Source organism: Miniopterus natalensis, chromosome 2 (genome assembly GCF_054644295.1).
Source record: "Miniopterus natalensis isolate mMinNat1 chromosome 2, mMinNat1.hap1, whole genome shotgun sequence".
NCBI lineage: Eukaryota > Metazoa > Chordata > Mammalia > Chiroptera > Miniopteridae > Miniopterus > Miniopterus natalensis.
The window spans coordinates 115,181,977-115,198,949 of record NC_142082.1 but is presented as its reverse complement, the minus strand read 5'-3'; the positions used below and the strand labels follow the sequence as shown (position 1 = coordinate 115,198,949).

General features: G+C 32.9%; 1 protein-coding gene across 7 annotated transcripts in view; it reads right to left on the bottom strand.

Moving 5' to 3' along the window:
• The window catches only part of MGAT4C (MGAT4 family member C), a 668,022-nt gene that overhangs the window by 301,574 nt on the left and 349,475 nt on the right, over window positions 1-16,973 (bottom strand). For all 7 annotated transcript variants that reach the window (XM_087814509.1, XM_087814508.1, XM_087814513.1 and 4 more), the window contains one exon: window positions 15,089-15,146. The gene's annotated coding sequence lies outside the window, so the exon portion shown is untranslated. The remainder of the gene's footprint in view (window positions 1-15,088; window positions 15,147-16,973) is intronic.

Here is a 16,973-nt window from a genome sequence, read left to right as displayed (position 1 = left end):
TACTCAAAAGATAATGGAAATAAATATTCAACTCCAATAAGTTTTATTCTTTTAATTAAGAAATCTCATATTGTGCTGTATTAGGAACCACGAGCATGCTTGTTTCCATAATGATCTTGTTTTTAATACATATTTCTATATCCTTCCATCTCTTTTATCTTTTTTGTATGTGTTAGTTACTTATTGATTAAAATGTATTTTGCATTTTTTTTGTTTAATTCTGATATGCTTCTTTATTTCCTTCTTTTTTAATGGCTTTTAGCTGTAGATAGTCTTGCTAAACATGGATTTTAACTCAGGAATAATTAGAACATATTTAAACTATGCCTCTTTATTAAGTGTGAATTCTAAAGGGAAAAATATATCAAAAACATAGTAATTGTGCCATTTAGAATATTTTAATTCTGTATTAGGAGACAAAGTGGTAAGAATATAAGTATTTGCTAACAAATCCATAAAGAAACAATATTTTGTTTTGTTTTGTTCCGTTTTTCTACCTGTGTAAAGCAAATTAGGAAAACAGGCAATATTTCTTTCCTAGAAACATTTGCTCCCTGCCCCAGATTTATGTCTGGATGATTACTTGGTTTGTACTACTCTCAAGAGATATGGCTTATTAGAGCACTTGGATGGAAGTCTTAGTAATCTAATGACAATTGTTTCTCCCAAAGAACCACTTCCTAATGATTTTTATTCAGTCGTGCAGTATTAAAATGACATGTTCAGTTTTAAATGAGAGTTTGAAAATGATTTCAGCTATTGTAATACCTGTTATAAAATAAATGTCAATTTTTCTGACCTATAGTAGGTGTTTAGAAGCAGATCAATTATTTTAATATAAATGTTGCCTAGTTCACTGGTGCTTTACACAGCATGAATAACATTGGAAGCTACCAGATCAATACCACCTGTGTTTATTTGCAGTAGGTAGACATTCAAACACAGACATTCACTTTGTTGATGTACATTTGGTTATTTCTAACACAATTTAGTTCATAGTAACTGCTAATACAAGAATTATAAAAGGTTGTTTTCCATTCCTTGTAGCCATGTACTGAACCCCTTCCATGTCTGTCCATATGAAGTTCTCGTTAATCAATACAAACTTCAGAACTTAAAGATCCATGATTCAAGGGGCAAAAAAAGTCCTTAACCGAAATCACAAATAAATATACATGGAATAATGGCAAAGGATTCCAGTTCTAACTGTGCGATTAGAAAGACTTGTGGTTCAATCTTAACTTTACTAATTTGACCCTGGACCTGTGCAAATCTAAACCTCTCAAACAGCTCAGCTTATTTATCTGTAAAGTGAGCAAAGTAAAAGGACCTAATAGAAGTATTGTATTAAAAGCAATACAATTAATGCCTGACATAGGCTTCTCTAATGCTGTCTTTTTTATTCCATTGCCATCAAGGGAATTGCATTCTTAATGTCAGAATGACGTGGCGAGCATTGCATGGTGATGGAAAGAGTCTTAGCTTGGGTTGGTGAACATACAATACAATATACAGATTACGTATTGTAGAATTTACCCCTGAAACCTGTATAATTTTATTAACTAATGTCACCTCAATAAATTCAATAAAAACTAAAAATTAAATATAAAAAAGAAGGATGGTTTAGATAAGGTATGTTTGATGTCAGGAAGCTTCTTATATGACTGCCTCAAAATCTGACTGTTGGGCTCAGGCTCCCATTCTTAAATTTTCCCTGAAATAACTAAGATCATATTATTATAATGATTATACAGTTACATAAATAAACATGCAAATACTAATACAAAGAGACTTTAAAATATGCTTTTTATCATAAGTTTACTATCCTTTTATGAAAGAACATAATATTTCACCATCACCTCAAGATCCTGGCATGGTTCATACAGCAAACCGTCCACATAATGTCATCATGTATATGCAAGGATTAGAAAATTTGTATCAAGTAAAGGGTGAGGGTCATTGTTTTTTCCTGCAAGTTCTCCATTTGCTGCCTGTTCCATCTGGCTTGTTGAAATTAAAGATATATTCACCCTTAGTCCTTTATTAATTTAAGGCACAGTGCTGAGGTAGGGAGAGGTGGGAAGGACTGAGGCCAGAAATTTTCTCAGTATTTTAACAACTACGGGGAGGTCCTACAGGTGGGAGTTGTGGACAGTGTTTGGAACTATTGTTTGCTTGAGTAGTATTTCCTGTATCACCATTCATTTCACGAGGGCAACCTGTAATAATAGAATGATCTTTCTGGAAACCTTCATATATTTGTGCTGCAGGCTATTCTAGTAGATGCCTCAACATTTTTTAAAATTCTTGATCTCCAGCTAAGCAACTCATCCAGGTCTTTTGGAAATTAAGTACCAAGGTCAGCTATTAAAATCTCCTAAGACACTCATGCTCACCGTGTGTCAAAGAATTCATTTGACATGAGTAATAAGTGCCAAGATTCAGAAAAGTAAAGTTGAATTTGAAGCCTTAATCATTAGGGAAGTCCTAAAAGGTCTTGGCTTTCTCTGAAGATATTTCTGGAGATTCACTGAGAAGTTTCTAGGTACAATTTTATGGCATAACAGTGTTCCTGACATTTCTCTGGAACTCCGGAGAAAATGTGTGTGTGTGTGTGTGTGTGTGTGCACATTTACATATATTTTAAATAAGCAGTCATACCTGAATATTTTAATATTCTAAATGATGCACTTTTAAATATATCCCCAGATGACAAAGCTGAATTATGCTGTAACAGGGCCTAAAAAGACAGGTAACAGCATATTGCACACAATGAATTATACATTTGAAAAGATTCATTTATTTGAAAGCCTTTCTAAAGTCAATCTCTGAAATATCGCTATGCAGGCCAGTTGCTTAGTTTTACATTTTTTCTAAGACAGATTTCATGTCTTCCATGCTGTTGTTGGAAACTGTGTAAGATGGGATGGAGACTAAGCAGATAATATTTATTGAAATGCTTATGTCTGGGCAGACAGAATACCACAAATGAAAGGAGTTATGTCTCTTTCTCCCCAAAATAAGGAAAAATAACCATGCACACTCAGAGTTACTGTGAGGATTAAATGAGATAATCCAGATAAAGGAATTCTGGCACATAAATACTAGCTATTATTATTATTATTATTATTATTATTATTATTATTATATCATCCAATAGTGCCTAAACATGTTGATGTTTAACAATAAAAAGTTTTATGTTGCTTTTAGTACTTATATAATTGTATTTATCTGTATATTATTCTCCATGCTTATTACTGTGACTAGATCAATGTCTCTATTTCTATCTCCATACATGTATACATGTATATATGTTTACATATACAATCAGCTAAAAAATGGTTAAATAATACTTAGAAAACTTTATTTTAAATATATATATATTTAAATATATATTTATTGATTTCAGAGAGAGGAAGGGAAAGAGGACAAAAAGAGAGAGAGAGAGAAACATCAGTGATGAGAGAGTCCTTATTGATCCGCTGCCTCCTGCATGCCCCCTGTGGGAATCGAGCCCGCAACCCGGGCATGTGCCCTGACGGGGAATCGAACCAGAATCTCCTGGATCCTAGGTCGATGCTCAAGCACTGAACCATGCCTGGCCGGTCTATTTTAAATATTTTTGTAATCCTTACCCAGGGATATTTTTTCCATTGAATTTTAGAGAGAATAGAAGGGAGGGAGGGTGTGGGGAAAGAGAGAGAGAAACATGGATATGAGAGAGACACACCAACCGGTTGCTTTCCACTCCACTCTGACCGGAGCCAGAAATGGAGCCTGAGACCCTGGTACATGCCCCTGACCAGGCTAATGCTCTAACCACTGAGACACAACAGCAAGGGCTAGAAAAGTTTTTAATTAAGTTCAATTACATTTATGTGTGTTTGTGATTGAGTATGCTTTCTATTTGTATGTATGACTTTGTAAAGCATTTTTAAATAAGGTACTAATAATTAGTCCAATTAGTGGATGCTACAGCAATCAGGACCATTTCTTGAGCATTGACTTTGAAATAGTTTGCATATTTTGTTTTTCTTATAAAAACAACTCTCACCCTCTTTTTTCTTCATTTTCTTCCCCCTAGTCCTGCAAACACTTTCAACTTGTATAACTGCTTTCTTACTGCTACTTCTTGTTTTATTTTATTTTCAATTTTAGGTACCATATATTGACTGTCCTAGTTAAATTCTTCACTAGCACAGTAGAGAATTTAGCACTCTTTTCTTCCTCCTATCCTAACTATATGCACATAACCTTCCTACAACTCTTTCTTCCTAATTTAATTTTATTGTGATATATAGGTTAAAAACAAATACAAATTAAAAATATATATATCTTTATTGACTTCTGAGAGAGGAAAGGAGAGGGAGAGAAAGAGATAGAAACGTCAATGATGAGTCATTGATCAGCTGCCTCCTGCACACCCCCGACTGGGGATCGAGCCCGAAACCCGGGCATGTGCCCTGACTGGGAATCAAACCCCAATCACCTGGATCCCAGGTCGACACTCAACTGCTGAGCCACGCCTGGCTGGGTACAAATACAAATTTTTACCATGTAAATGACATTTACAGAACAGTTATATAGTCAATGGTGATTCATTTTTATATTTTATGTAACTTGGTTTTTCTGGTAGTAGCTTTGCTTTTACTTCTTATAGGTTTATTATTTTTGTTATTACTTAGTTCATCTTAACTTCTCACTAGCTAAGTCTTCTTAAACTGATCAGACACAATAGGTATACTATCAATTTCCTCTTTCTGGAGAAATTTCTTAGAGTTTTCTGACATGCTTAGAGTTGGTCTGCTCTCTATTTGGCACACAGCGGTTATCCTGGTTTCTCCTACACCATCATCCTGGGGGTATCTGTTATCACCCGTTATTTAAATATCTCATTTTTTATTTCTGTATGTGTGTATTTATTTTATCTTTCTCCTTGTTTTGGTGGGTGACATCCTTTAATGTGATCCTGAGAAAGGATGTATGAAAATTAATTCTTCTATACACTGATTATTCAGAGTTGTGTGAAATCTATGCGTACATTTGACTGATACTTTAGGCCTAGAATTCTAGATTGGAATAATTTCTCCTTGCAAGTTTTTGACTAATCATATTTTGTTAAAATGTTTAACACAGCACAGATTAATCTTTAGAGTCATATAACATCTCCGTATTTGTAGAGTTAGGGCTTTCCTTATTCATCAACTTGTTGTATTCTTTCCTTCCAGAAATATTTACCATCAAAATTTCTGTAGATATCTTTGCCTTTAAAAATTATGGCTTTGGGTAGTATGACATCTTAATAATGTTAATTCTTTCAATCTATGAATACAGATTATGTTTCCTCTTGTTTGTTTCTAACTCTATCACTTTTGTTAACTTCCTGTAATTTTACAAATACAGGTCTTTTACCTCCTTGGTTAAGTTTATTCCTAAGTATCTTAATTTTTTTGTTGCAATGGAAAATGGGATTTTTAACTTTTTTTTTAGTTTCTCTTTCTGAGAGTTCATTATTGGTGTATAAAAATGCCATCAATTTCTGGATGTTAATTTTGTATCCTGCTACTTTGCCAAATTCATTTATTAAATCTAGTAGTTTTGCCAAACTACCCAAAGCAGTCTATAGATTAAATGCAATCACTATTAAAATACCAGTGGCATATTTCACAGATTTAGAACAATTACTTCTAAAATTTATATGGAACCAAAAAAGACCCTGAACAGCCACAGCAGTCTTGGAGAAAGAAGAATAATTGGAGAGATCATAATACCAGATATCAAGTTATAGTACAAAGCTATCATAATCAGAACATTCTGGTAGTGGCACAAGAACAGGTATAAAAATCAATGGAACAGAACAGAGAACCCAGAAATTGACCCAAGCCATTATGCTCAATTAATATTTGACAAAGGAGACAAGAGCATGCAATGGAGTAAAGACAGTCTCTTCAATAAATGCTGTTTGGAAAATAGGACAAATACACTCAAAAAAATGAAACTAGACCACTAAATTACACCATACACATAAATAATCTCAAAATGGATAAAGACTTAAATGTAAGCCACAAAACCATAAAAATCCTAGTAAAAACAATAGGCAACAAAATATCAGACATCTCACATAGCAGAAATTTTACTGATATATCTCCTAGGATAAGAGAAACAAAAAATAAACAAATGAGACTACATCAAAATAAAAGGCTTCTGCACAGCAAAAGAAACCAGCATCAAAATAAAAAGGGAACCCACTATAAGGGAAAACATATTTGCCAAAGATACAGCTGATAAGGGGTTAATTTCCAAAATATACAAAGAACTCATACACCTTAACAAAAGGAAGACAGACAATTCAATTAAAAAATGGGCAGATGACTTGAATAGACAATTCTTCAAAGAGGACGTACAAATGGCCAATAGACATATGAAAAAATGCTCAATATCACTAATCATCAGAAAAATGCAAATTAAAACAATAATGAAGTATCACCTCACACTTGCCAGAATGGCTACTATCAATAAATCAACAAAAAATTGTTAAGGATGTGAAATAAAAGGAACCCTAGTACGCTGCTGATGGGAACGCGGACTGGTGCAACCACTATGCAAAACAGTATGGAGTTTCCTCAAAAAATTAAAAACCAAACTGCCATTTGACTCAGTGATCTCACTGCTAGGAATATACCCTAAGAATCCTGAAACACTAATCAGAAAGAATATATGCACCCCTATGTTCATAGCAGCACAGTTTACAATAGCTAAGATCTGAAAACAGCCCACGTGCCCAGCAGTAGATGAGTGGATAAAAAGGCTGTGGGACATTTACACCACGGAATACTACGCAGCTGTAAAGAAATACGACCTCTTACCTTTTTGAGACAGCATGGATGGACCTGGAGAATATTATGCTAAGCGAAATAAGCCAGGCAGAGAAAGGCAAGTATCACATGATCTCACTTACATGTGGAATCAAATGAACAAAATAAACTGATGAATAAAATAGAACCAGAGGCATGGAGGCATGGAACAGACTGAGGGATCTCAAAGGGAAGAGGTTGGGGAGCAGGAAGAGATTAACCAAGTAATTTATGTGCATATGTGCATTGCCCATGGACACAGACAATAGTGTGGTGAAGGCCTGGGACAGGGAGGGAACCGGGTGGAGAGAGGCAATGGGGGAAAAATGAGGGACATCTGTAATACTCTCAACAAAGAAAAAGAAATTAAATTATTAAATTAAATTAAATTAAAAATTGTGGTTTGTGAAAACATCTGACTTTGGTTGAAAACAAGTGCTCTTTTCCCTGAAAGTTTGCAGATGCATCAACATTTTTGATATTTTACAATGGTAAGCATCACTTTTGTATTCATTTATTGTGCTGAGTACTTAGTGAACAGTGCAATCAGCGAATTATCTTTTAATTTCTGAAAACTACTGAATTATTTTACTGATAATTTCTCCATCCTTTTTATTTCCCTGTTTTTGAAATTCCATAATTTAAGTATTGAAACTCCCAGATAAATCCACCAAGTTGCCTATTTTTCTTTTCTATTTTTTGTCTTTTTATCCCTTTGTTTTCCTTCCTGAGAATTGTGCTCATTTACTCTTCAAAACTATAGCCCAGTTGTATACTGAGCCGTATTGGAGCTGAGGCAAAAGGATATTGTCCTTTTTTTAACAATTATTAACTTATTCATTTTATTTGTGCATTAATTTTATTTTTAAAATATTGTACTCAAATATAATTTACTTGGGTTACTGAGTCAATTGGCATGCCCTTAAATTTTGCACTTGAGTGCCTCAATTGATTCATCTCAATTCGGACACTGCTTAATGTTCCCTGATGTGATCCTTTCTTAAAGGTAAGTAAAACTCATACTGATTGAAACTTTGTGTGCTTCATGAGTTTGGTGGATTTTAAAAATATGAAAATTAATATTGAGATAAAAAAGAAAAAAAGATTTCAAAAAACAAATCTGACTTAATATGCTTATGGATATATAAAAATATTGACACCAAGAACTAGTTGCTATTTTCAAAACGTGAAACATCCAGAGAACTAACATTTTTCATTGTTAAGCAATGTTTACATTTTTGCCTCTACTCTACCCTATCATTTATCCCTAGAACCAGAGGTATCTTGCGCTGCAAATGAATTTGGGGAATTCTGCCCTGTGATGTTAATTATATTATTACTTATCTCCCGCCCCCATGGCTTGTTTCTCATGTGTTTGTTATTTACCTCTATCTAGTACAGAAACCTCCCAACTTGCAAAATATTGTTTTGTTCTCAACCTTCAGTCTCCCCTAACTTGAAAGTGTGTGTTTTAAATAAAAACAAACAAAAGAAAACTCTTTAGTGTCATTTTAGTGGAGTTTGATAGTGGAGGAAAGCAGAGGTTAGTGTTCAGTTTACCACCTTTACCTGAAATTTGACTGTTTAGATGTTCATTATGTTTATACAATACTATCATCTTTATCAACACAAAATCAGAATGACATGAGTCAAAATTTCTGCAATGAGATTCAAGATGTGTAAAATATATTCATTCTTTAATAGAGAGTTGTAAGCATCTATTATGTACCAGGTGCTATGTTATCAATTGAATGTAAGATCTTTTAGGAAAAGAGGCATATAAATGGGCATTGTGTATAGTCTGAAATGTGTTCTAGTAGAGAAAATCTCAAGGTGTGATGGGTACAACCAGGGGGAAGTTCAGTCATGGCTCAGTAGTTCAGGGAAAGTTTCTCAGAAAAGATAACTTCTAAGTGGACTCATTAAAAGAATTAAAACTAAGTAATAAAAGACTGACAGAGAATAGAGAGGAACTGCTCCAGCTAAATATAACAGCAATGCATGTGCAATTCTGGAAGGATAAGAGAGAGTGGCAGTGAGGGAAGCTTGAAATAGTCCATTTGGCATATTTTATTTTATTATTTTATTTTATTTTATTTTACTTATTTATTTTTATTGAATTTATTGTGGTGACATTGATTAGTAAAATTATATAGTTTCATGTACACAATTATACAATATATCATATGTATATTGTATTGTGTGTTTACCATTCCAAGTCGAGTCTCCTTGCTCAGAAAGAAAACGGCAGGAAGGATGAGAATTGTAAGGATAGTTCCTCAAAAGGGAAAGTCACTATTCTTAACATTACTGAGTTAACCATGTCTTTCCTAAACAAGGACACTACATATTTACACTAGATGTGAAACTAGACTTAAATGCATGAATTTACTACTTGACCTGCCAAGCAGTATGTGGGGTTTTCAGCTTTGTTTAGGTAAAGAATGATATTTGTAACAGATCCACTCTAGATGCAAGAGGCATAAAACCATTCAATTCATGAAGGAAACATAACAAGCAAATGCCAGGAGAAGAAACTCTATTTTGCCTTCCATGGAACTGATCCTAAGATACATAATTGTGTTAGAAACACTGAAAGCATAAACTCATCCTTGACATTCCATTAAGATACTAAGGTTAAAGTATTGACAAAGCATTTTAACAAATTGATATTACCGTTCATTCCAGTGAGCATCTCAGTGCTTTAAACTTGTCATCATGGAAAACACAGTCAACAAAAGGAATTAGCAGCAAATAGGATTTTTAAAAATGTCTTGGCTTTCAGAAAGTTAAAAGCACATTTATACCTAGGTGCTAAGTGCTTTGTCTCTGTTCCATGTTGTTAGAAAACAAAATGACTAAGGCTCATATTTCTAAGGGGCTTAACTGTACCTTAATTGTCGCATTCTTAAAGCACTGCTAAAAATGGCATTTCAACTTAATAGCTTTCTGCCAAGAAATTGTCCCTGGCATTTCTTTGTCTATGTAGTCACAATTAATTAACTCTTCACTAGTTCCATTAAAATAATTAATATGATGAAGATTTGGGCATTTACTTTTAAAATTATTAAAGGGCATGGGAGTCATACTCAAAGCTACTCAAGTATAATCACATTGGGAGTACACATGATAGAATAAAGATGTGAGCTTAACAGCTGTGTCTACTGTCCCCGCAAAGGAATTTGTTATTTATTTTACTATGAATAGAATTTACTCCACTATTTACTTCTCACCTTTCTATTATACAAGTAAACACTCACTGATATACCCTTGAGAACATTTTATTCATGGGGCAATGGACTCAAGCTGGAAACACAGCTTTCTTTCCCAAAGTAGAAGGAAACACTAAGCCATATTTTTATTATGAATTATGACCATTTTTACAGCTGAAAAAAAAGATGGCAGGGTCTCAAAGTCATTAATGTTTTCTACACAAACTCACACTGATTCTCCTCTAATCTATTTTGCAAACTAAAGCCAGATTAAGTGATACACATATATCTATACACACAGACTTTTGGGAGTGCATTTATGTATAAGTATGTATGCATGTATATGGCACATACAAAAGGAAAATCCTGTAGCACCTTGCAACAGATTTTTCTGGGCTATTATTTAAAATAACCACATTCTTATTCTTAATGCTTCCAAAACAAGAGGTTTTAATGCTTCTAAAACAAGAAGGGGACAATGGTACATGCCAACAGAATCCCAATTCTTTAATTAGGGTTAAATTTTCCACAATATTACCCTAATGTACTTTCAAACATAACTTCTATCTGTAGCAGCTGTCGTTATATCTTCCTACAGTTAGTTAATACACCTGTTGAAATAAGCAACTAACACTTGCTAAACAACTTGTTCATGCCTTTTCTTATGCTATTCCCTGTGCCAAAAGTTCTTTCAGCGTCCTCTCAGCATGTGCTGTTGCTATTTCTCATTTCTGGAATTGAACTCTAGTTCTGCTAAACACAATTAATATTCTCAACTTCTGCTTTACAGTTAAAGCTCTACTGTATTTTTCAAAATCTATATTGAATTTCCTTACTATATTGATTTCATCAGATGAGAGTTAAAATCATTTACAATAATAAATCCCCTACAGACATTTTCACATAGTTTTACACAGAGTCAACTCTCAATAAATGCTTGTAAAAAATTAGATGTTTTAATAATGATTGACTTTTTCTTTAAACTATTAAAAAATATTCAAAGAAAATTTATAATTACTTAGGCAACATTAGTTATGTATGTCATGGCTCTTAACATCTAATAACTTTGGGTAGGCTTTTGTTGTATAGTAAAGAAACTACTGAAGTTTGAAGCTTGATGACTTCTCTATTTGTATACAATGTGTATTTGTATTTATTTTGTTAAATAAAGTGGTGCTTATATAACTTTTAGTACTACATATTTAATATACACAATATATTTCTTATGTTCTTATTTATGAAATTACTTGGTCTTCACTCAAAAATTTTATTGATTTTTATTATATTTCAGATACTATGCTATGCATTGGATATTGTATTTAAGTTCTGTAGATGTGACACAAAAATAAACAGGTAAATAATTCTCTTTTTCTAATATGTATACATATATACATACATATATACATAATATAAATAAAATGTTTACAATTATGGAAAATGTCATGAAGTAGAAAAAGTCTGTAGAGATAATGGCTAGATTGGATGGCTAGAAAAGACATTTTGAAGAGGTAACATTCTTGCTAATTAAGCAGATTTTGAAAGGTGGGGACTTACTGATGTAAAGAGTAGAGAAAAATTCATAATAGAACTGTGAAAAATACAATTATATTCTGAGCAACATAAAGCTTCTTAAATCTCTTAAATGTCTCTAACAAAATATGTTTTTTGTTTGTATTACTCTAAAAATAATATGAGTTTAGTCTGTTTTTAAAGTTTTTCCTAAAAAAACAAACAAACAAACAAAAAAGATACCTCATAGTGAGGTATATAATAAGTTTTTATAAAAATATGAAAAACTCAGAGGTTAGACATTTTTCATTCTCTATGAAAAAAATACTAGAATGGAGAGAACAGAGCAGAAATACGACTAATTATGCATACATTGCATAAGGTATAATGGTATTTTTTTCCTTAGTTTTATGAATCAGTTGTTTCTTTTTCCCCCAAAGAAATGCTTACCAGAAGTTTTTGAAACCCTGAAATAGTATTATTAAATGTATCTATATCTATCTATCTATCATCTATCTATCTATCATCTATCTATCTATCTATCTATCTATCTATCTATCTATCTATCTATCTATCATCTATCTATCATCTATCATCTATCTATCATCTATCTATCATCTATCTATCTATCATCTATCTATCTATCATCTATCTATCTATCTATCTATCTATCTATCTATCTATCATCTATCTATCTATCTATCTATCTATCATCATCATCTATCATCTATCTATCATCTATCTATCTATCATCTATCTATCTATCATCTATCTATCTATCATCTATCTATCTATCTATCTATCCATCTATCTATCTATCTATCATCTATCTATCTATCATCATCTATCATCTATCTATCATCTATCTATCTATCATCTATCTATCTATCTATCTATCTATCTATCTATCTATCTATCTATCTATCTATCATCTATCTATCTATCTATCTATCATCATCTATCATCATCTATCTATCATCTATCATCTATCTATCATCTATCATCTATCTATCATCTATCTATCTCTCTATCTCTCTATCTCTCTATCATCTATCTATCATCTATTCATCTATTTATTTATCTACTTATTTATTTATCCTCACCTGAGGATGTGTTTATTGATTTTAGAGAGAGAGGAAGGGAGAAAGAGAGAAACACTGATGTGAGAGAGAAACATCTTTCCGGTGCCTCTCGTACATACCTGGACCAGGGATTGAGCCCAAACTTAGGTATGTGCCCTGAAGAAATCAAACCGGCAAACTTTTGGTGTATAGGACACTGCTCTGACCAACTGAGCCAGGGTTAAATATATTTATTTAACACTTCTGTTTATTAGGAGACATTACAAGTCTTAAGGCCATAGCCTAATTTAAGGATTGGGAAATTGAAAGAATATGTTACTTAAATGTTGTGAATTATGCATAAGTGATCTAATAGGTTCTCATAGTACTGCCCTAAGTATGCTTTAGTTCATTAATAAGAAAATTTTGGTTTATGCTAAAAAATTAAGATGTTCACAACTGGGGAAAAGATGAAAAAGACATACCATATGCATAAAGCATAGTGTCATCATTTTAATCCTGTTGGAAGAGTTTTCCCTTTGCTACTACATAAAATAATGAAGTTTGTTTCCCATTGAAATACAGAATACCAGAAACAATTTAAATTTTAAAAATAGAGAAAACATATCAGTGTATACACTAACTTACTCATGGTTAAGACTGTTGTCATGCCTGATGAAAACTTTAGAAAGATTTCACTGATTATTTTCAGTTAAGTACCTCTTTGCCAAATAGTTGGCTTCACTTTACACAAAATACAGCACACTTAAAACTTAAGGGATGATATTAGGTTATAGTTTTATATATCTCATCGTGGACATAATAAATGAAGAAATATTTTTGCATTTGCTAAAAATCTTACATCCAAAAAAATTTAATCTGTAATGAAGAATCTCAACAAAATTTTATACAAAAACAAGTATCTCTTCCTTTTTATGATCCTTTTGAATGTGAACCAGTATGTCTCATTTTCCAAGACAAGCCGTTTTCTTTCAAATTATATACAGTAATAAAATAAAATTTACACAGTAGAAAACTATATTGCAAATGGGAAAAATCTTTATTTTCTAAAGCTTTTTCTTTAGAAAAATAAACTCCGCACTTTTCAGTATAAATTAATGCACTTCACTACATATCTTTTTGTTAAAATAAATAAAAACACATCCATCAAGAGCTAGGTCATTATTGCAAAACATGTTTATAACTACTCAATTATCAGAATAAATGACTGTGCTAACAGCAGAAAGGTTGATTATTTTTTTGTTACAAATACTTGTATATTAACAGATAGTTAAATTTTTGTCAGTTCCTTTGCCATTAAGATGTTCCCAGAGATCATCTAACATATGTTCAAGTCACCAGTCTTCTAACAGAAATGCAGTAGCAAGAGGCTATATGACTCAAGCATGCACCATCCCACAGCAGGGATCAGACGACCCCTGAATGCAACCTGCTCCCAGAGGAAACCCATTTAACGCTTCATCACACAGAACAGTACATATGAATCACAAAACCTTCAGATAGACTAGTGACAGGTACATCTGAATAGAATTCCTTCTAAGTCTCTTATCTGCAGCCAGGCAAGCCTGTTTCACCCTCGCTTTCAAAGATAAAGCCACGTGGCATGTTGCATTGGCAGATTCTCACAATGCAAACAGCCCCCGCCATCCATTATTGGGTGAAAAACAAAACAAAACAAAACAAAACTCTTCTTATTTCAGGTACAGTGACAGCAAATAGAACAGAGTGCAAACTACCTGTCAGTGGAAAATTCATCAGTTCATACCAAGCCTTATGTCTTCTCTCACATTCATAAGCTCTGTGCCTCTTGATCTTTTACTTTTATTTTTGACAGTTCTGATACCCCAGAGTTGTAGCCGTGGCAAAGTTCAAGAACAAAACAGCAGGTTATCAAAGATAATTTATCAAAGGCCCACAATTAGTAAATAGCTGAAAAACAGGTCTGTGACAGAAGAGGGAAGAACCGTGCACTAAGCTTTCATCTTTAACAGACCCCTCATTTCACTTGAGGGAAAAAAAAACGCGATGAAAAATTGAGATGTTAAATATATGGGATATTGCTTATAAACAAGATTAAAAATGAATTATATACCAAATAACATGGAAATGATGTTTATTTGTAAGAGATCTTCTTTACATATCTTGTCAACCATGAATAAATTAAAATGTCAAAACTATATAAAACTATATGTTTTAAGCTAAATATCAATGAATAGCACAAACGTATTACCTTCTTCAAAGTTAAGTTTCTATAAATTACTAGAATTATTTCAGACTGGACAAAACAGACATATCAGTCCTCACATTCTGCATTTCATATAGTGTACAATTATACTTAATCAAGGCTTTCATTATATATTTTCATAAAGGCCAGGTTGTGTCTCTAAGTCAGTTACAGTAGAATTCAACAGCACAAATCGACAAGACTCACGTTTTAGGGTCTGTTGATAGTCCTCATGCAAAACCAGGACTGTGCTTTCTGGTTGAGTCTGTGTTAAACCAAAATGACAAAAATCTTAGTTTCCCTTGACTCTGCCACTAAGAATGCACGCAAATAACCCCCCAGTGATTCAAGGAGGAAAAAATGCATTAAAGAGTACTGATTCGTAAACTCGGCCGTCTCAAACGTAGAAAACATTCACCCCTTCTCCTCCTCTCATGTCTATGCAAAATTTCTGCCCAATCAACTCATTACTATAGAAACTCAACTACGTCTATGGTCAGTTAATGAAATTTAGGTCTGGGATTAGCTTCCATAAACATGAACAATTGTTGGACATCAGATAATTTAGAAAATGTACAATATGATAGATTTAGCTAAATTAACTGCTGTGCTATATATAAGGTTATTCATAGATATCTAAATATGTAAATAAGTGTAAGCAAAACTACTTTGAAAGCATTACCAATACCACATCCAATGACAATTTGGTGAACATAAGTATAGCTACTAAATTTACCTTCTTTGAAATTACATGGGATTAATGAGCTTGGACATATATTCTCATACCCACAATGATTTAAGCAATATTAAACACCATTTAAAATGTGCAAAAACTTCAATTAGCAAAGATTAAAATTACTTCTGCTGTATCTATATTTACTATATTTATATTGACTCATTTACATACAATTCACTTTAACATCACCAGTAATTTCTCTGAAGCTACAGTAAATGTAGTACTAAAATATTCAATTAAAATATTAAACTCTACTTGTGTATCACCATATTATAATAATGTCAGTTTATTTTCTAGACATTACAGAAATATAAAAATATAATCAGAACAATTAGTTTGAATATTTAAAAAGTCAAGTGTCATGTGTATATTCAACACTTCATTCAAATGACATAAATACAGAGTCACATAATAGTTCTTAATCGGTACATGTCAAGAATTTTTTACTATAAAATGAGGTGTTCAAATTATCTGGTTAATTACTTATTAATTCAACAAATAGATCTTGACTAAGATGGCCTTACAATTCCCCTCAACTTGATTAAGCAAACTTTAGACAGGTTTCTTCCTGACTCTAGTCCCTGACCTCTTTTTCTTAAAGCATTTACTTTAAACTTGGAATTGTATTTTTCTTCCTCTTGAGATGTAAATCTTCTCCCAACCTCTCTCTAGTCTTACAACCCAAGAATGTCTTTCTCCAGGATTTGGGAGTAATTCCTTTGAGATGTAATCACCAAGGAAGATGGAGCTTCTATCTCCCAGTCTCTATGTTAACAATAAAACTGTTACTCATAGATGCAGAGAACAGACTGACAGCTGTCAGAGGAGAGGAGGGTGGTAAAAATGGTGAAGGGATTAAGCAGAAAACAAACAAACAAAAACCACAAACACACCTCAGAGACAACAGTATGGAGCAGTGTGGTGATTATCTGAGGGAAAAGGAAGGTGGGGGAGGTGGAAGAGGGTATGGGGGGATAAATGGTGATGGAAAGAGACTTGACTTGGGGTGGTGAACACACAATACAATATACTTATGATGTATTAAAGAATTGTACCCCTGAAACCTACATAATTTTATTAACCAAGGTCACCCCAATAAATTCAGTAAAACTAAATTTAAAAACAATAAGCACTGTTAACAAACACAGATGACCTAACCACATTAACCAACCTCTCATCTAACATACTCTAGCATTTTTACACAAACTCATCTCAGCTTTTAAAAACCTCCCACTTTATATTTCAGCAGAGTTAAGTCTAATATCTCATCCCCTTTTGCAATAACCTTGAATAAAGTTTTGCAAGTCTGTTTAATTCCATCTGTTGCAATTTTTCTTTCACATTATTAAATGTGAA